This window comes from Homalodisca vitripennis, chromosome 4, assembly GCF_021130785.1.
Source record: "Homalodisca vitripennis isolate AUS2020 chromosome 4, UT_GWSS_2.1, whole genome shotgun sequence".
NCBI lineage: Eukaryota > Metazoa > Arthropoda > Insecta > Hemiptera > Cicadellidae > Homalodisca > Homalodisca vitripennis.
In genome coordinates this window covers 51,877,095-51,900,000 of record NC_060210.1, presented here as the reverse complement: position 1 = coordinate 51,900,000, position 22,906 = coordinate 51,877,095, and the positions used below count along the sequence as shown (strand labels likewise).

Here is a 22,906-nt window from a genome sequence, read left to right as displayed (position 1 = left end):
ATTCATAAAATCTATAAAATAAACCATCGTGAACTATTTTACTCATTACTCCCAGAAGAAGCATCGTAATAATGATGATTCTGGGAAGAACTCGATATCTTCACACTCACATGAAGATAGATAGCATCAAGTGCATGATTACCAAAACAGATGCATCTGTTCATGATTAATTTACGGTGTAATTATCTGTAGCATATCACAAGTAATTCCGACCACTAATTTCAGCTATCCTCATTTCTTGGATTCTCTCACTTCAGTGAAACAAGTTATAAGATATACAAACTGAGGCATTCTTCAAAACAGCCCGGGTAAGGGGGAAAATCCCTACTTCACCTCACAACACCGAGCTCTGATGCTCTTAGCTATTGTAACATAAAATTACGAAACGGAATATTTTCTAAAAACTGTTGTGGTCCTAAATATATTAAAAACATATTTATATATAAAACTATTTATATTAATACTAATTCGTCCTAATTTTATAAAATGTGAGATTAATTCCTTTTTTCGCATGACTTTACTTATTAAATTTATTAAAACATCTGCCAACTGAAAAAATATCAAATGTTTTTGTCACACTTTTGTTTGATAAAGTATGTACCATTTTTGCCCACAGCTAGCCACAGCTGAACCTCTTTCAATCAATATAATCAAAAGACTTCAAAAACACCGTTTAGTTAAAACGCTCATAAAAACGTTTGGCAGGGAAAAAACTGCATAGAACCTTCACATAGAGTTATAACATTGTTTTGCTTAGGAGCTAATCCTAAGGCTCTAAACGAGTTGCTCTTGGTTAAAAATTCCTTATACAACGTAAATGTCAGTCTTGGCGAAAATCAAGGGATTTAATATCGCTCAAAGAATTTCCGTAGAAAATGTTTAAAACGCACAATTAAAAATGGATTACAAAGAGTTAAATATTAAAAGCCACAGTCATACAGATTCTTAATCCTTTTAAATTTATTCTGAAAATGTTATGTTGAATCTTAATAAACATTAAATTATTTGTAGCATTACAAATAAAAATGTCGGACACATGGTTGGCGATTATTCTGCACCAATTCCCCCATTTCTTAATAGATAATTACATATAAAGGTAAAGTACTAATACATGATTAAACTTCACAGTACGTTCTGTTTTTTACTAGTTTGTTAAATCTCTCTTTTATTTGTTCTCATCTTGGTTAGCTATAGCTCCAATGTAAGAATTTTAGAGTTTTATTTTTATACTTACTTCTTTTTCAGTAAAGTTATGCTGATAAAAGTAAATAACGTAGCTCGGGGCTGGATTACAAAGCAATAATAATCCAGGGCTATGTTTGGAATCTCATTCTCTAGGCCTTCTAAAAGTTAGTTAACATCGATTGCAAAATTTATTTCTTGCAGATACACTCAAGAAAATGAATTAATAAGAACATTTCATAAGGCTCAAGTATGTAACTTTGGATATTCAGAATATTTGATAACATTGTACACATAATTTAACTGATTGTTGTTTTATTTTATTGCTACTCGGTTTAAACAGTATTATTGTTTAATTAATTGTTACCATTAATTTTACGGCATGTAGATTTAATTCTCTGCAAATGGTGACTGTTCCGGTCATTGATATTCAATTAGATTTTAAAAATATATCAAACCGCTTGAAAAAGTTATTTTTCGATCATAATTAATTTACATAGTAATTAGTAGCATCGATTTTGCTAAGCAAAGACTTCCTATACAAGAATAATGTACTGAATATTATACTAACATCACTATTGAAACTCAATACTCCATCAAACCATAAACGAGCTTTTAGCCACCTTGCTGTGATGATCACGATTACCCTGGTTATGTCATTTTAACGACAGACTCAGCTAAGAGTCGATGTCGTCGTTAGCCAATCGCTGAGGTGGCGGCGCCGCGAGACGTCTATGACGTCATTGAGGAGGCCGTAACCTTCCTTTATAGCCTTGATTGCGACCGTCTGAGATAAGCGGAACAGGGATGGAATGGTGGGAGGGATATTTATTTCCGACAACAACGTGGCCGACCGAAAACAAGCTAATTTTAGTAATCTGACAATCTAACTGGATTCTAAAAAAAAACACGAGTTCGAAATTTATTCAGCTAAAACAAGAATATTAGAAGTAAATAATTGGGGGTTGTCTTGTTCTTACCAATGAATGGTGCTCCGTTATTCCCTTTGATGTGAGATACTATAGATACATAGTACGTCATCATTGTGGATTTGTACTTAAATCGTAAAATGTTTAATAGCATACCTGAGGACAGTAATAGTAAAAATATCTAAATATAAAAGAACGATTATTTTGACCACCAATGCCAATTAAAATCCAATATCTTTAATTTGAACACAAGCTCGTTTCATAGTTTGGCGACAAATACGGGAAATCCGCATCTTTACAGCTCAATATCTATTAATTTATATGTCCAGAGAACTTAAGGAGTTCAACAGCGTATCCACAGGTACTTCATGCACGAGAGATCAGTAATTGTTATTTTTAGAAATTTACATTTTTGAATCCCATCCCATTTTAATAAAATGAGTTTGAAAGATTGGTTTTTCTACTAGTATCATAACTGAGTCTTCTTACCTAGATGGGAATACACCAGAGGTTAACAGGAGGATGCTGCAATCAATTTTTGGTTGGAGGAATATTTTAAATTTGTAGCTCTTTAAAATAACTTTACGAGGACAGAAAAACTAAACAATATTCATTCCTCGAGGAATTATAGCCATTTGAATTAGGAAATTTAGTCAATTCTACAATCAAAACCAAATAAAAACGGCCTTTTCCATTTTTACAGTGTGTGCATGATGTGTGCAGTGTGTACTCGTATATCTTCAGGAAGTGAAAATTTTTCACTCATGCTTAAATTATAGTCTTTTAATTGAAAATTCCACTTCTTCTTCAAATTCCGACTACCCCTCGTGTAATAATACAGTTTTTCCTAAAAAAATGGCATCTGGAATAAAAAAAGCATCTTGACATAAAAATGTTCTTAAAATCATTCTTACAACGTAAAAATATAATAAGAAAACAATCGTGTAAATCTTAAGGTGGTGCAATACCACCACCGTAAATATACATAGTGAGAGGAATCCCTATCCTTTACAACTCATCCTGTCTCTGTAAAAGGTCTGCAAACTTGGCAGATCTGACTATTAGATTTAAGACATCTTCAATAGGTTTAGGTGCAAGCGATCTTGTACCAAGTTTTGTTATTTTTGTAACTGATAATTGGTAAGATACACTGACACAGTAGTGAAACTACATGCAATCCGGAGACTAACTACTGTAAAGTAACTGTCTAGCTGTAATACATGTAGTTAACAACTCCACTGCTAGTCCATACTGAGTGAGGCAACTATTCTCAATCTCATTATCCACCGTAATGAGTCTGCTGCCGTTTATGTGTACAAAAAGTCAAAGAACATTATCTGTACAAAGGGTAGGATTAATGCATTATACATGTTTATGGGTACTGATTGATAACACTTTTAACAAAACTAGTAATATTTTGTTAATCAAAGAAAGAGTTATCTACCAACTGCTATCTCTGATTGAATGAGACCTAAACGCTCTTAGCGTAACGTATATAGCTTCATTGTTATTTTCCAACTAATAATCTGAATGATTCACACATTAAATAGGGCGAAGGTAGAGGTAGCCTCGCGATAAAAGTGTTTCATCTCCAGAAATGGAGGGACGAAGGCGAGTTGTAAATAGAGCCTGTCGTAGTACACGCAACAGATACGACAACGCCCACCACGACGTATACGGCAACTGGTCGTAACTTCAACTCTAATTGGGAGTGGAAACAGTGCAGCTACAACAGGCCGAAGGTGTCATCTACAGGTCTTGAGGTGACCTTTCTAGTAATAGATGTTATCATACTTGGTTATAACAACTGCGTTTTGCTTTACTTAATGTATGCGTAGTAAACTACGTACCACAAAATTGTCTGTTACGATAAAGTTCAATAATATGATTAATTACAGCAATGAATTTAAACATAAAACATACTTTAGAACAACGCCCCTTGGATTGAATAATGTAAAAATAATAAGTAGACATGCACTTAAATATAAAACAAGAGATTTATCAATATTTATTACAAAAACATAATCATGTTTGTTACAGCAGTTAAGCCAAATCGATTCCGATATTTAAGCATCGTAAGGCATCGATATAACCTAATTGCGAACTTTTGTCTTGCCTTGAATGGTTATCAAACTTTAGTTATTAACTCTCTTTTATAGGAGTGAACAAATCCAGTATTGAATGAGAAAAACAAACTTCGCGGAAACGTTAACTGCTTCAGATTTTGTTATATCTTTGCAATAAGAAATAAATCATAGGTTGATATGTATTCAAAAATAATTTTCCGTAATTCTTAACTTTTATTGAAGATAGTAATTAATGATCTTAATGTCCAATTTGTCCACATTTTAATCAATTAGAATTGTACAGATATATAGGCCTAGATAGGAAGCACAGTAAAATCCTGCTTGACATGTGTCGTGTCAAATTTTCTAGAAAATTACGCTTCATTTAATTACTTCCTGAAATTTTATCTAGGAATTTAATGTCTGTCGCTGTTAAATAGACATTGAAAAGTGTGTTGGAAACTACACAATTGATTGCTATTGAATCGTTAAACAGTTAAATAAATTTCAGGTTGCATTGTCTTAAAAATGGTGGTGATACTGGTCACTTACGGGAAGTTTTCGAACTCAGCAACAACTGAGGACATGCGTGTAACCTGAATAGCAACCACTAGGAAACCTGAAAATACCAATGGGAATTCTCAGGGCCGTACTCAGCTTTGGCGGACCCCGGAAAAGATATTGGCGACATCACACGTCCGTTCTTGGAAATATATGTTTTGCGGAGCCCCGTTAAAATTTTCTGAAAAATCCGGTCTGAGTACGGACCTGGGAATTCTTAAAAAATATACTGCATACTCAGAGGAATGTAGATAGTGTTCTTGGAATGACAGTGATAAGCGATTGCTGCCTGAGTGTGGGAGGCTGGGTCACCTCACTCTGTCAGGTTGTGGCGACCTTGCACACTTGCGTGTGTGTACCATTGTCTTTGGTAGAGCCGAGGGCCGGCCAGTTGTCTTCATGACATAATGCTATCTCATTCACTCAACAGCTCGCCAGTGTGTGAGAGTGTGAATGGGTGGTTATCTCTTGCACACTGGCCAGCTGTCGCTGTAGCACGTCCACTCTCGGCTGCCGAGGTCATCCGCCGAGTCAAGGTCGAAATAGCGACTCAAGAACCCGTGATCACTATCATTTATCAGATAAGCGTGACGTACAGGTCTGTGTGTGGAGTTCAGTTTCGTATTGATGTGATAGTTGTTGTTTTATAAATTATTATTCTTCCTAGTGCTTGATAAAGTACCAGAAACTTCGTGCAGCCAATTGGAAACACAGTACTCCTACTGACAAGATATAGGTAAACAATTATTGATAAGGTCTGTATGCTATTTGCTTGCCATAATACGTCACTTGTTGCGGACAGGTTGAGCAACTACGTACGTAATTTCTTAAAAGTTATGAATGAAAACATAGGATCTTTAATATGGGGATTGTTTCGTTATATTATTTTACTAACATCCGTATGCTGTATAATAATGTACCGGCATATTTTAAGATCTAGAAAATATTGCTGATAACTTTTAATAAACTATAGATTGAAAGTATACTATAATTACCTAAAAAGTAACATATCTAAATTAATAATTAAATACATTTTAATTGAGCAATAGAATTGAATATTAGTAGTAAATTTGCTCATCACCGCGTAACTTACGTTTAATGTGTTATATATAAAAATGTAGTAGGATAAAATAAATAAATAAGAAAAAAAATAACTAAGAGAATTTGAAGCATTAATACAAACATTATAAACTAAGTAACGATTATTCTTCTCTTAACTTACTAAAATTCTCTCTTGTAATTTAATGTAATACGACTGTTGAAAAATATGTTAGAAAGTACAATAATTGACTACAGTTTAACGTTAAAAGATACAAGTTTCAGATTTTTTATCGTGAATAGGCCACTTTTTCTAAGAAAGAAATCAACCACGCTAGTTTTTGTGGATGCGGAAACAGTATTTAATGGTTTACGCATATAAACTATAAAATAGGAAAATGTACCTGAGAAATCCAATTACTATTTCATATTTTAAAGCTTTTGATACCCCTCCTTTCTAACATCTAGCACAACTAGGCGATCTATTTCTTTCTTAGGCGAAAGGTTTATATCGGTTTCAAGAAAACCCAGGTTTACACAATCTGGGCAAATTGGCTGTCGGCTTCTGGACTATAAGTACGAGTTTCAAATCATGTTTGAGGCCATCACTTTTTAACAGTACTAACATTTACTGTACCGACTCTCTCCCTCATTGTGTACTCGTATCATAAGATCCGCGCACAGGCCAATGGTCTAAGATGAAGGGAACAAAATAAGGTTTAAAGGGGATCGCCTCTACTGTTTCTTAAACTTAAAATTTATTTTACAGAGAGGGAATGGAGGTTAGAATGTCTTGTTTTTACTTGAATGTGTCAAAAAGGCAGAATGTGTGAAAAGTGCTTAAATTTGCCAAGAAATATTTAAATGAATTTTACTAAAGATTCCATCTTTAAATAAGGTATAGTAGATTTAAACTTTAGAACATTCATAATCTAAGCCAAACCTATTTAAAAAAGATTCCAAAAACATTACTTCAGGTTTTATATAGAACCCTTACGAAATTGTCAAACTTTAACTTTAAAAATGGCAAGAAATATATCAAAATAATGAAACATGCTTTTGTACATAAACAAGTTTAACGTATATTTTGCTTTGTTAAATAACAAAACAGGATTAGAGCGGCCGCTCTCACTTAATTACACACTAATCAAATTATTAATGTTGTTTACCTGCTAATTCACACTCAGGTGACTATTACTTTTAACAGTTTAAATTACAAGCCCCATTATTGCTGAATTTGTTTCCTTGTAACCTATCCATTACACTTAAAATTAGTTGATTTAAATACATTAAATTTCACATTTGTCGTATTGTAAGCCAGTGACAGTGGTAATTAAGATAAAAACAATGGGCTGTTAATTATAGCAGAAGTAACAATTATACTATCGCACTAAACACCAAATCGAACTTGAGTTATCTCAAAAAAATGTAAATCATATTTGACAAGAAATAATTTATGAGTCATGCACAGTTCTAAAAGAACGCTTTTACTGAGACCTCGGTTATCATTAATCGATTTATCATATTGGCATTGCAGTAAACAAGATCTGGTTGTAAGTTGGCAGCTACTGACATCTGTCAGAGGAGAACTACAAGGCTGCAGCTTGTAGCCAGTGTTGTTTCTCACATATCGAGTGTGACCCAGATACGCACTCGCACTGTGACAGACCTGCTTGGCTATCGACTATCGACCCTGTCTGTGCGAGGGCGGCTCGGCGCGGCGACCAGAGTACTCATCGATCCGTATCAGACAGTCATCGTCAGTTCACCTTCTTCTTCCAAGTCTGGCTGGACTTGGACCGTGACAGGAATACTGATACGTGGGCTGCACTATGGAAAATACTACCTCTAGTTATGTTTGTCCCTTTTGAGATAAAAATATTTTGTAGACTTTACTACATTTGAATACTTTTTAATTTTAGATAAAAATATTGAACTATTGAAATGATACTCATCTATTTAAACTTATATGGAAGAAAATTGATACATTTACACAGTACCTGTTGAGAAAGTTTTGTATAATTTTGAAGGTAATATTTACGCAAATTGCTGATAATCTTTTATATATATATATATATATATATATATATATATATATATATATATATATATATATATATATAAATGTAATGAAAGTAACTAAAACCCTTTTAAAAATCTTTTTATTACATACACGTGTTTCGGTTTTCCATCATCAGTGTACATTAACCTATAAATAAATAATAAACAATTATATATACACATGTGGACCTTTTAAACATATGTTAAATTTAAATGACTCAGATGTAATTTTCTTATTAGTAATCTGTATTTAATATTTTAATTTTTTCAAAAATTGGATTTGTCATATTTTTTAGATTACTATTTAAAATGTTACGAGGATCTTTATTATAATTTAGATAAATATGTAATTCTTCTTTTGTATTTAATGTCTCTCCTTTCCTTTCGATATCTAAAATTTCCATGTTCTTTTCAATATTTGTGTAGTTATGGTCAGTCTCCAATAAATGTTCAGCAAAATTTGATTTTATTGTAGACATGTTATTTGTTTTCAAAGCTTGTATGTGTTCTTTAAACCTTTTATTAAAATTTCTTCCAGTTTGCCCAATATAATAGCTTTCACAGTCACTACAGTTTATTTAATTTTGTATACTCTAGATTGTTTGTATAATTCCTGTTTGTCATCATTTTGGTTCACTATGTTTTCAATAAGTTAAAATGTATTATTTCTTGTTTGGTGACTGATGGAGAATTTTGAATTTTGAAAGGTTTTTCGAACAGCTTTGTTTAATTTAGTATTGAATGGTACACATATATATTTCTGAATTTCTGTAGTATTAGGATGTATTGTGTTGGTTTTATTGATTTTTCTTGTTTTCTTCTTAATCATTTTGTCTACAATTTGGGGTTGATATCCATTTTTGACAGCTAGGTATTTTATTATTTTAATTTCTTTATTTTTATTCATCACTCATTGGTATATTTAACATTATGTTTATCATTGAGTGAAATGCTGCTAATTTGTATTTCCAAGGATGGTTAGAGGATAATAGTAGAAGACCTGTTTGGGTTGTTTTTCTATAAACTTCAAATGAGTGATTTCCATTAAGATTAGAAATACTTATATCAAGAAAGTTAATTTTGACTTTTTGGATTTCTTTAGAAAACTTAATTGTTGGTGATATAGAATTGAGAAATGTTAAAAAGTGTTCTGCCTGGTTCTTATCTCCATTGAAAAGACATAATATATCATCCACATATCTAAACCAATAAATTATTTTGTCTTTAAATGGATTAGTGTCACTCATTATTTTGTTCTTTTCTAAATGTTGCATATATATATTTGCAAGAAGGCCTGAAAGAGGAGATCCCATTGCCAACCCATCTTCTTGTTTGTAAAAGTCCTTATTGTATTGAAAATAATTTTGATTAACAATATATATAATTTTGAATAATTTTGAAAATATATATACTTTTTGTGATTCAATGTTTATTGAAATTTAATTCGGCTATTGCCACTAATACAAATTTGATTAATGTAAATAAAAGTCGTTTGACAGGTATTTGGTCTTCCGATCATATGTTAGTTTAGTTACTTAAACGCGCATGTGACAGATACGGCCAAATACAATATAACTGAATTTTTAAAAGTAAATGCACTGTGGTGCATATATTTAATATATTTATATATTCCTGACTTATGTATATGTTAGACAAATTTATTTCCTTTGTTATAATAATGCAATTCAAAAAAACGATTCAATTTATTGGCATTGGCCTTGGGACGCCTATTGCCAATCCCAAGCACAAGTTCTACTCACTCTTGGAAGTATTAATAACCGTATGAACTGTGACTTGAGTAACTTCGCTTCGCATCCAATCGGTTCAGGTCTGCTTGGCAACAATCGCGGAAACTAGCAGCTGCTCGGTGAAACTCGCTTTCCCCTACACAGGCAGATCTAGCCAACGATAATACAGCCACACAAAGGTGCCGATATGCGAAAGTACCTAATTTAGTGCTAGTAAATATAAGCGCTCTAAACAAAACGTTTGTGAGCATTAGCTGATGGAATATTACATTTGTAAAATTTCCAGTATTTCGATATTTTATTTTGTTACATCAATTAAAATAATTTCACTGTTACAGATTTCAGTTTTAAAGAGTACGTTATTAACTTTATGACTTGTTTTGGTTATAACTTAGTAACAAGGATGAAGATATTCTAAAACAGGAAATTTCCAACTATGAAACTGTTTTTATTTGTTATAAGTTCGTATACTTTAATAAAAGGATTATAAAATAATTTCGCATTCAATGCGTTCTCTACAATAAAAAATCTGATTTTATAAAGCTGTTAAGCTTTACTAAGTCTATTTTGGGTATACATTCTACTATTAAATTATGTAAACTTTATTGAGAAGGGTTGGCGTAATTTGTTAAACTTAGGACAAAATACGAAATTGGCCACTGACTCAGTTACGTTATTTCAATAGGCTTTATTGGGTGGTCACAAATGAAACCAGAGCAAAATTTCCTTAAAATATTATCTAATACATAAAGGAACTAACTATATATACACGTACACAAAAACAAAATTAATTTATTCTATATGGTAACTTGCGGAATAGTCGTAAGTCTTTAAAAATAAAATTTGGACTCTAATTAGTTAGTTTCTAATTCAACAAAAAATATGACTAGTTTTATTGTATTTTGAATGTTAATGACTTAATGGTTTATTAAAAGCAACATTTCACTTAACGTATCGCAAAAGATTAATTATTTTTTAATTAGGCAGTAAAATAATTAGAAATACTACATAATACTCATTATTATTATTAATATGCAAATTATGAAGTGGTAGGTAACTCAATACTTACAAACTATAGGACGCCCAACAGCACTTACCTGAAATAATAAAATCGTTGTTAAAACATGAAAAAAAATTGTGAAGTCATGTCTTTTAATATAGACTCTATCCGGATACTTGGAGACAAATGTACTGTAATGTGTAGGCGCTAAAATACTGAATAATTATACAAACATTATTTGAATTTAATTCATAATACATGACATATTTTTATTTAAGGTACAAAAGAAAACATGCTGCAATAGTTTTTGTAACCAGTTTTGTGTGTGTAGTGCAGATCGTCGTCTCAGATTTACTACATAAATAACCATTTGTGAATGGTTGTACAATGTGTTGTACGTAATTTTGTGTACAATTTTTCTTCACATGGTTTCGTCATCAACAAATGGAAATAAACTGCCTTCTGTCAAAGAAACTGATAGCAAATAGAAACGTTATGTAACCGTAAGACATGTACTTAGTACAATACCAATGTTGTAATGGGTACCATCACGTGACGACGGATATTGATGACTCAAGTGGGGTTATGTAGACAATATTACAGAGTGTCCACTTTAAAAATTCTTATATTTATCAAGTACTAGTAAGCAATAAATTAATTCCTAAAAATATATTTATATTACACGTTTTTTTATACTTAATTTAATTGAGGCTTAATGAGTATGCACAAAATTAAGAATATCGATATTACTATTCTTTTATTATTCTCGTATATCTTCAACTCTTAAAAAGAACATAAAAATTACTAATAATTTATCGGGTGTACAATTCTTTAAACACAAAGGTACTTAAGCGTTTCAACTTACAAAAGAAAACTAAAAACGTAGACACAAGTAAACAAAGAAATGATCAGAAACATACAAAAGAAAGTACCGAAACATTTGGAAAGAAAACATAAGGCGTTTAACAAACTTAAGGAGAAGGGCGGAGGCGAAAGAACAATGAGGCCAATTTGAGAAAATATCAGCAGCCGTGTACAACATTAGCAGAGATGTTCCCCGAACCCATCCACTTGGCTCGTTAGTTCATTCCACTCTGTCGTTTCTTTCACATCGTTCTTTCGTAACCATTACTGTTGTACGTGCAACTTCAATAAACTAACTCCAGCAAAAGATATCGATTATATTTTTTATGACCACACATCAAATGTATCCAACACTGAGATTGAAGGAATGTAAAAGCTGAATAAAAACATAATGTTATCGCTTATGTTAGCGGTCCACGTGGAGTATCATGCTATTTATGTTCAGTATTAGCTCAAACGGGTTAAGGTAAACCAGGTGTTGAAGGCATCACAGTCTCTTCTGCGACTGAATGTTGTTATTGGATGCATGAAAATATTTTTCATATTAATTTTATTTTACACTTGACTTCAGCTTTGTACTTAACACGCTGTCAAAACATTTTTGTGTTGTTTATTAACATTTCCTAAAAAAAAAAAAAACAATATAGCACTTAAAGTATTAAGTAGTTCTTTGATTGAAGTTTATTTTTGACGATGGAAGGATTGTGAAAGAAACAGTATTTTCAGGATATTTGCCATCATTCAGTGATACAAAAAGTCAGTAACACTAAGTTTCGAGATCTGCAATCTGATCTCTTCTTCAGCTAAATAACTTACCTGACACATAATTACAAAGTAGGTTATAAAACAAATCATATCAGAGCGTTGTGACACGCGTAAGTCAAGATTTACAATCACAATGTTGTGTGTCAACTTCACTAACTGTAAAACATGCACTTCATAAAAAACTAAAAACAACACTAATTATTAAAATTGAACTACAGAATACAGGTCACAATATGTTGGCATTCGCCGACCAACACCAACGACTGACTGACCAACGGCGACAACACTTGTTGCGTAACAGGTTTGGCTGAGGTTGCATACAGTATATCAATACTATAGCTCATTTAATTCGCGAGATGTTCTGAGGTCAGATAGAGAAGTAAGCATCGTTCAGGAAAGAAATGTTTACATCCCTCCGTCAGGAAAATAGCCTATTGAGTAATAGTATTCAATGACGCTGTCAAATTCCATAGCATGGATGGGCTTGGATCATCATAGAACTCATTGATGTTTATGTAGAAACGAAACCGTTGCCATCATGGTTACCTATAAGACCAATGATAAATATTAGCTAATGCTCAAGCAAATCCCATGGAGTGACAAGCACCATCTAACTCAGTATTGGTTATATAGAAGTGAAATTTCATTCAACATTTGAATTCTATAGGTTAGTTGGTTTTCTAGATATCGAGCGGAGAGACAGAATCGAAATATTTTCATACCCTCGAGTGATAGTCTTTGCTAACGCTCAGTCAATAAATATTTGTATGGTTTTAAATGGTTTAACTCAAATTGTGAAACTGCTATATTGTATGAACGCACTGTAAATTGTGTTTTTATAACAAACTATACATTTCCGATTTATATTATACAGGGTGTACATAAAGTCCTGCACGGGTATAATATTTTCTGAACGATAACAGATAAATAAACAAGATTTGGTACATCAATACTACACCTAAAAATCTACTTTTTGAAGGAACTATCAGTTTTCTGTAATATTATGGGGACGTCCCGCAAGGAGTCAGAAGGAAATCTTAAATAGGAGCATAGGTCAATATGGACATCATTTTAAAGGGCTTATCTAGCAGAGTTTAATGCCGCAAACCTCACTCAAAAAGATTGATCCAGTACAAAATGGCGGCTGTTCAAAGAGCTGATCAGGCTGATCAGGTTTTCCCCGTTATCAATATATTAGGACCAAATTTGTAACCCTTGAGGATAACTAATGTCATAATTCACTTCTGTACAACTGACAAGCATAATGTAGTAGTTAGCTGCAGTATTCGTTTGGTTGCAGTTTTGCTTTACTGGGGTTATGGCTACTAATAAAATGTAACCAAGTAAAATCTTTGAACAGCCGCCATTTTGTACTGGATCAATCTTTTTGAGTGCGGTTTGCGGCATTAAACTCTGCTAGATAAGCCCTTTAAAATGATGTCCATATTGACCTATGCTCCTATTTAAGATTTCCTTCTGACTCCTTGCGGGACGTCCCCATGATATTATAGAAAACTGATAGTTCCTTCAAAAAGTAGATTTTTAGGTGTAGTATTGATACACCAAATCTTGTTTATTTATCTGTTATCGTTCAGAAAATATTATACCCGTGCAGGACTTTATGTACACCCTGTATAAAACACGCACATTGAAGAGTAAGTTTTAAAACTATGAAAATAATCACCTTTCATAATAATGAAAACCAGCTTTGTCAGCTCCGCCATCAGAAAACCCATCAAAACTGCCAACTGTAGTAATTGTGTAGGAACCCAATAGTAGTGTCTCAAAACTTTAAATGTGTTCATATACTTACTGTAACACTGTAACAACACAATGAGCAACTCTGGCTTTGGTCCATTTCAAATCAGAGTTAGCAGATTGTTTGTGTTGGCTCAATGTAGGTTACAATGCCAGTCGCAGTGGTTTAAAATTAAGTTATTGTTTTGGGAATAAGATTTTTTGTCCTTATACTGTATTAATCCGACTAATAAGTGTAGATCAGTTTACAACTCAGAGCTGGCGTGTGAAAGGTTTCCATTTAATTCTCCCCCTCCCCAACCTCACTGACCATTTTAAACAGCAACATTAAGTTCTGTAATCGGTTTCCGGACAAAATTATCGACCTGTCTGGATTGTATAAATACTTTTCAAGTACGCCATACAAAACCATTTACACAATTAATTGCTTTGGTTAGTTTTGTTGGTGCAATAGGTTTGAGTCCATACCAATATATTGTACTTTCTTATTTAAATACACGATTTTTACTTACTCTACTAATGAATTTTAGCAACAAATTTTGTTTCATTAAGTAAAATTAATGTATAATACTTCACACAAGAGTGTTGAATTTGAAAACATTACGCTTATTATAATCTTGCTTATAACGTATAGTATCAATTTTTCTTACCCATACCAAAGCTAACCTTATAATAGTAATACATTGCTGTGTGTAATTCTAGGACATGATAAGTTATAAATTTATTTATTTTCCAATTATTTCACAAAACATAAATTAAACAAATAAATACCTTACTTAATATGAATAATAAACAATATATTTACACTTCCTTAAACTGACTAAATATATTAAATGAAGACTTAACTATGTATTTAAATTAAAAAGGTAAGTAACTTAATATAACTTTTTTGGTCCTTTTACTTATGTAATCGTTATAAAATATAAATGATAAAATATTATTGGAAATATACTGACTTTTGTTAGTAGCATTAAATTAATTAAGTGTCTTTGCAGCACTTGGCCTGTTGTGCGGTTCCAATTATTTAAAATTACAATTATTTTACAGCGTTTACAATGAATATTTATTTTAATTTTTTCTGCCAATGATTTATCTTACTATTACTGTTTCTTTGCTTGCTTATAGTATGAAACATATCGAAATGAATATAAGCAATAATTTAATAAGAATAATAAGATAAGATTTGAATAAAAGACTAACAAACTTCACTTAATTTTTCTCTTTTATGTCTGAGAGCATACATTTATTCAAATAAAATAATAATCGAAAATACTTATGGTGTACAACCGTAACTGTTATTGTTGCATTTTAATTAGGAATTAAAGGTGCTCGAAATATAGCAGCCACTCTGAAAGTCTTTTCAAAAGTCTTAATATTCGGTGATTATTTAATATTGGTACAACAAAACTTACAGTTCTTGTAAAAAATACAGAATTTGGATTGTTAACTAGAAATTCATTCCGGGGACCATTTTAATTTTTTGCATGCAAATAATGAATACGCTGCAAGATAGTGCCTCTTTAGAGAACATGAACTGCTTATAATTAGCAGTGAACCGTTTGAGACGTGCAGGATTGTAAGAAGTATATGTAATAAAGACAACGAGCGATGGCTATTAACAAATATAATTTTAAATAGGAACTTAAAAGAGATTTGAGTTACATTAAAAATGACGTCTTTGCGTGTGAATAACTCGTACTTGCTGCAGGGCAGCGTAATTGTCTCATAGGAACAACGAGGCGTTGAAACAATATTCTCACATCAATTTGGCAAAGCTGGAAAATTAAAGAATTTCGAAATACATTATCGTGTAGCGAGATATGAATTATAGGAAATGCTGTAATAATTGAGGTTTCATACTTCAACAATACTATCATTCCTCCAAGTAAACTACAACGAAAGCTAATTTAAGTAAAATCGCAACATTATATTGATGTATACAATTAAGAAGATAAATGGTACAGTAAAAGTTGTTTAATAGAATTACAGTTATTCTTTCCACGAAATACTGAGTATGAAATCAGACTCAATTCTTAAGCCGAAGATTCCATCCCAAAACCTGCATGAGACCTTAGACGGTATAGGCACCATCGGGCAGTAGTACTCATAACATTAGAACAAATTGAGTGACGCTGAAGGGATTTATTTACAAAACATTACATTTATCTGCACTAAGTTTTGAGCTTTACGAAACCAATATACGATCCAATAGATACCTTCAACAGGATGATAAAATCTCAGAGTAGTAAATTCCCCCAAAGTATCCCTGAGCAGTTTATGATGATTCTCTTTACGGTTTATAAACTGAAACATGTCTTTCGTCACTAGGAGTGGAGGTTTATTGATCCCAAAAGGGGAGTAGTCGGTGCCTTCTATGTAATGGTGTATTCTTTCAAAATATTACTGAAGGTTGTTATTACCCATGTTAGGAATCACGCTTTTCTATAAATTAAGTGGGAGTTTTCAAGAACTAACGGTTTATTTTATGTGGATGGCCAAAACCTCCGGTTTATCCATCTTCTGCCTTGCCAAATGACATGGTTTTTGAACGGTGATTGCACTCCATTATTGTGTACAATATTACTCTCAAGTGCCCATATATTGTGAATACTCTGTGACCATCCTTTCATTGGAAAGTGGAATTTATAGTGCTGTACTGTGCGGCAGATGAAGACAATTCCGGTGGGTTTGCAGTATTATAATATGTAAATTCTAACCTCTTTCCTTTGTAAACCTACTCGTCTCCTATTCACAAATTGACTTGTATACACAATTTTATACATGCAGCTCGTAGTCTAGTCTGTCAGTAAACCATAAATTATTTACATCTTTAACATGCAGAAGAATACTAAAGAAAAGTTTCATCCCAAGGAGTCACCGTGTGTTTCTCCAATAAAAATAGGAGGTTGTAGCCCGTAGCAACCACCAACCAATGTTTTCTAATTATTCTTATATCAGTAGTGTTTGTTAAAAACTCAAATTTGGTTAACGGACACAATATAACCACCACAACCTATCCGCCACAAATCCATGTATCAGGAAAGACATTTCCTTTATTAAATAAATCATCATCGTTACTAGGAATAAAATAATAAGAAAAGAGTTAAAATTATTAAAAGATGTATTTTTCACACGTCACATTTTTTAGTTTTACGGTCTCTGTATTTTGTTGTCAAATATAATTAGTATTTATGTATCTAATGGTGTATTTAATAATTGTGAATAATAGCCTATTCCAAAAAAAAAAGAAAAATTACAAAATTTAAGATCAAGTGTTTTTTAACCCTTAAAATGCCCTATTATTCGCTCCCACTTAGAATAAGCGCAACTCAGTGTGCATTCTTTAGAGAAATTCCTCTACGGATTTCCCGGAAAAGATTATCTAGATTATTTGGTTGTTTGTACTAAGTTAACTGACTCGGAATATGCATTCTTATAGTATTCGGGACAGAAGGTAAATTGCAATATACATGTAAAACCTAAAGAAGGCTCTTGGTAAAACAATGCACCTTACTTGTTTGTGCGTGACCTAAATTTAGTAAATTAAAGATACCCATTTTAGATAAACATAAAATAAAAATATTAAGAAAATAAAATAACAATTACTACGAATAGACATTTCAAAATAGAACTCTCAAAGCGTCAAAAGGCTCTAGAAAGTCGAGATGAGGGCTGTGATCCATATCTAATAAACTGTACACTGTCTGAAAGTTCCTAATTGCCCACTTTGTGACACTGGTAGGACAACCTAACTTAGGCTTATTAATGTCATTGTTAGTTTATATAACTTAACACTTATATTAGTATATATGTTACACTTATATGAGTATATATGTTACACTCATATTAGTATGTTATGTATGTTACGTATTATTTGTTCAGCATTGACAATTTAGTTTGCAGCAAATGTTTTTAATTAGTTTAAAAATAGTGTTAACCGACGAATAAAATAAAATAAAAAGTATACCTTATTGCAATTATTATTATATTAATACCTTAATTGGACTGTTCAAAATAGTTTTAAATCTTTTTTGCCAAGAAAACATTTAATCTATAATGTAGGTCTGTCTGTTGTGATATATTGTTACATTAGTTTTGTCTAAAAATAGCTTAAGACCCATGTTACACTCTCTAAAAAAATTCATGTAGGTCAAGACATGAATCTTTAACGTTAGTAGGAAGTAAAGTAAAAGAAAATTAAATCTAGGCAGGAAGCGTTGAGAAAAAATAACAAATTAAAGACAAATTACCAGTACTACATTATTAAGAGTTGGCGGTATTAGTTGCAAGCAGTAAAGCTCAGAATAAGACTTGTTCTAGTTCCTAGATTTTCTAAGGAATGGATATAATTAAGTGTTCGTAATTATTAAATTCAATCTTTCCAGCTCCGATTCACTCCTGCAGCTGCTACATTTTCTAGGGTACTTCCATCCAAGCATGTTTCCAGTTGTATATATCGAGATCAGTTCCTCTTACGATACGTTTTTCTTGAAACTTCTTAACCTATAACGTAGCAATAATAAATGCATACATTAAACTCACATGATGTATAAGTTTTTATGCACTGTAACTACTCTAATTTTTGAAAAATCACACGCGAAAAATTGTCTTGAACGTTTGAGCCGAATAAAACGAATTAAAATGAGCAAAAGTTGCAGAACTTTACACATTTCCCTCGGATATCTTAATGAATATCGTCAGTCTACAATGAAGGTGTGTGATCCAGGTGAAGTAGGACGGCCACAGCCTGGGGTACGTACCAGAACTGACACAGACAGGAGAGGACGATCCTCATGGCGGTGGCGCGGAGCGGCTTCCGACTGAGCTTAGGGACTAGGTACGGGTCACAGAGGGTCACGGGCACGGCGCACTCTATTGGTAAACTGAGCGTGATCTGACTGCAAGCAACAGTAGAGATAACGCCATCAGACGACTTCATTCATCAGCTGCTTGTCAAAGTCGCTAATGACAGATAAGTCAACTGCACAGTGTATGTGCTCAAAACCGTGTCTCGTGTTGTTTATCGCTGGTACACACACTATCAAACATGTTGGTCGGACATCACATGACGCCGGGCAAACCCAAAGGCGAGCCCAGCAAGGTCGGTGCTGGCTACTTACACTATTATTGTTGGAATGCATTTGAGGAGCTGTAACTTCTGGTGTTCACGAGAGAAAGATGAAGAAACCGTGTCTCTGGTAAAGTTCGACATACGAAGCTTTTAAACATAATTAAAAATGCTGTAAATATTTTACAACAGGATCTTTTGTTTTATACAGTGACTTGTGATTAACGTCCCAAACACAACTTTATCTCAAAAGAACGATAAGTTGTTCCATAAATGATATTTGCGATCGTTGTAAGACATCTTTAACCGCAATCGTCAGGACACGCTCACTATTGAAGCCGTCAGGCGAGCTGTTCCAGTTGACTCTGTCGAGAAGTCTGTTCTCAATTGTCCGACACAACAGATAAAACATGGATGAAGTCCACACACCATCGAAATTGCTCGAAAAGCTGCTGGACCCCAACATGTTAGATTAAACCTGAGATTTTTACTGACTAACAGAACAATGTTAAATTTATTAGCCACATAGTAACAAACTCAACTTAACATGCTACGTTATATGACATGAGTTAAAATAAAATGTTTCGTAAGCTTCAATCCACAAGTACACAGATGATTAGAGTGTTAAATAATTATTAGCGGCTCATTATAACAAATAAGACTGTGTTTACTAACAATTAATCTCATCAAAAGCTTGCCGAATGAAACTAAACATTATCCTACGCTTAAATCATTTAAAACCCGATTGAAACGCTGTTTAGTGTCGAACGTATTGTAAATAATGAACGAGTTATGTATAACTAAGAGACCGCAGAATCCCCAGACTCCCATTTTAAGATGGGAAAAAATTGCCGATGGATGGAGTACAGTGAGAGTCAAAATTAATGTATAAATGAGAGTTGGATGTGGCCTGTGTGTCAAAACTATTAGATACTTGACGTTTACTACACTAATGTACTTTTTGTCTTCGCAATAAATATTTAACTATTGTAAATAATTCCAGAGAAATTTAGGTAATTAGTTTTATATTGGCTCTATTAACTACAGTAGCATTGTAATATCTTGACAGATTTGTAACAGTCATCTGTATGAAGGAATGGATATTGTATAAACGGATTTTTCCATCGCATGAAGATAACTATGAAATAGACTTTGTAATACAACCCGAATGTAAAAAGGACCACTGAGTTATAATATCACTATTCTGGCCGACTATCAGAATATGGTACGTGAACTTTATTGTTGTTTTGTCAAATATGATACACTGCAGTTGTAGTTCAAGATCCCAAGATCCGAGACAAACAGTCGATTCAGTGTAATAAGCAGTGCCGCGCCACGGCAGCGGTCTATCGAGGGTATTACGGACCACTGACTTTTAATCTCGCCATTCTGGACGACTATCAGACCACAGTCTGTTACCTCTTTTATTGGTTCGTCAAATATAACACAATACGGGTTTAGTTCATGATCCATGACACAGTTAGTTTAGTGTAACAGGCGGCAGGCCCCGTGGCGGCCTAACCGATTGTAAAACGGACCATTAAGTTTTAATCTCTGCAATCCGGCTGAATATCAGACCTCTATTGCTGGTTTGTAAAATATAACACACTACATGCGTAGTTCATAACCCACGACAAAAGACGGTTATTTTAGCAGGCAGCGCCGTGGCAGTCTATCGAATTTAATACAGACCGCTGACTTTTAATCTTGCCATTCTGCACGGCTGTCAGTCTGTTACCTACAGTATTGGTTTGTCAAATATTATACAGACTACATCTGTAGTTCATGGTCCATGACAAAAATTTGGTTAGTGTAGAGCAGGCAGCGCTGTGCACGGCTTCAGTATGTTACCTACAGGCTGTGTCAATGTTACCTACAGTTGGTTTGTCAAATATTATACAGACTACATCTGTAGTTCATGGTCCATGACAAAAATTTGGTTAGTGTAGCAGGCAGCGCTGTGGCAGTCTTCTGCACGGCTGTCAGTATGTTACCTACAGTGTTGGTTTGTCAAATATTATACAGACTACATCTGTAGTTCATGGTCCATGACAAAAATTTGGTTAGTGTAGCAGGCAGCGCTGTGGCAGTCTTCTGCACGGCTGTCAGTATGTTACCTACAGTGTTGGTTTGTCAAATATTATACAGACTACATCTGTAGTTCATGGTCCATGACAAAAAATTTGGTTAGTGTAGCAGGCAGCGCTGTGGCAGTCTTCTGCACGGCTGTCAGTATGTTACCTACAGTGTTGGTTTGTCAAATATTATACAGACTACATCTGTAGTTCATGGTCCATGACAAAAATTTGGTTAGTGTAGCAGGCAGCGCTGTGGCGTTCTATCGAATTTATTACAGACCACTGACCTTTTATCTTGTTATTCTGCCGACTATTATTGTACTAACTATTGTAGTCAATAGTTGGTTTTTATCATTCACTTCATCTGCGGTATCATTAACAATAAAATAATGTTTGTAAAATTATTTCTTTGTAACATATACGTGTTTCTTATGTCGTAATGTAATGTTATACCGGCTCGACTGCTATGACGAAAGAATACTCTTCAATAAATACCTAATACTTTGATATAAACAAATTACTCCATTTACACAAATATTTTCATGTTTTACAATCTGCCATAACATAAGATCATGTAAATTGTAGATACACAAATCGTACTCACTGAATGTTTCTGTGGCATTTTACTGACATTCATCTCACTCGCGGCGCCTACAGGTGTACATAACATTTGTGTGATTACTCAACAAATGTATTGATAACGTCGATGTTGGTAAGATCCCCATAACCTTTTCACGTAGCCTGAGCAGTTAAGTTTGAGTAATAAATCTATAAGAATCATAAATTACGCATTCAATAAATACTCGATACGACGTTTATTAAAGGATTTGAACATTGTTATTTTAATTGTGGTTAAGGTACATACAATTTTAATAATGTGAGTGTAGAAGTTACATTTTGTAATAATTTACAATAGCACGCGTAATGTGTGACCCGGCGTGGAGAGTCAATTTAATATAACCTCATTAACGATCTCCTGTACTCTAAAAAGCCTTCATGGACAAGTGAGTTCTAAAAAAAGTTTAATCTTTTTCTGATCATTATAAACGTTTTACGAGAAGGAAATAAAATGTACAATTTTATTTGGGATTGCAAAATTGTATTTTTTATTACATTAAGCATGAATTTATCCATTGATGATTATTTTTGTGTATAGAATAGTAATTAAAAAAGAACAAACACTTTTTATTTTTGTTTGGTAGAATGTGTTATAGTTCACAGAAAATTATATTAAGTGGTGTGGTACCATTGACAGTCCCAGAATTCAATGTCACGCAGGAGCCTTGTTAAAAATAAACCCTGTTTAAGTTAACTAGGTTAAGATTTTGAACAACTTTGTATTCAGCCCCTTGAGTCTTTTTACATAAATCCCTTGGGTATCCGTAGATTCTTAAAGCAGCAACGTAGGAATGGTTTGTGTTTTCATCATATTTTAACTATTTAATTCCACAGTTTTTGGGTGTCATTGTATCGAAAAAACATATTTGGCTTACAACCACCTTTATATTATGTCAAACAAATTATACCTAAACAATTACACTTTTAAAAACTGCAGAATGAAACTCCGGACTTCTAATTTTGGCATACTCTGTGCTTGAAACTTCAGGAAAATGTTTTACAGTTCTCAAGGGTTGATTTTGAGTAGAATCGTTTAATTCGATACAATAATATGTTCTCTCAAACTCAATTTTAAACCTTGTATCCAATGACCTAATAAGAGCTTAGGAGAAGTTTTTATAAAATAAAAAAAAGAATGTTTAATACCCCAATTATATTAATGGCTTTTGA

General features: G+C 33.1%; 1 protein-coding gene across 3 annotated transcripts in view; it reads right to left on the bottom strand.

Moving 5' to 3' along the window:
• LOC124359309 (TLD domain-containing protein 2) overlaps nucleotides 1-22,906 on the bottom strand; it is a 498,415-nt gene that overhangs the window by 310,317 nt on the left and 165,192 nt on the right. Inside the window, exon 1 of one of the 3 annotated variants that reach the window (XM_046811947.1) lies at nucleotides 18,733-18,750. The exons of the other annotated variants lie outside the window; for them this stretch is intronic. The gene's annotated coding sequence lies outside the window, so the exon portion shown is untranslated. Of the gene's footprint in view, nucleotides 1-18,732; nucleotides 18,751-22,906 lie in introns of those variants that run through there. 3 annotated transcript variants of the gene reach the window in all.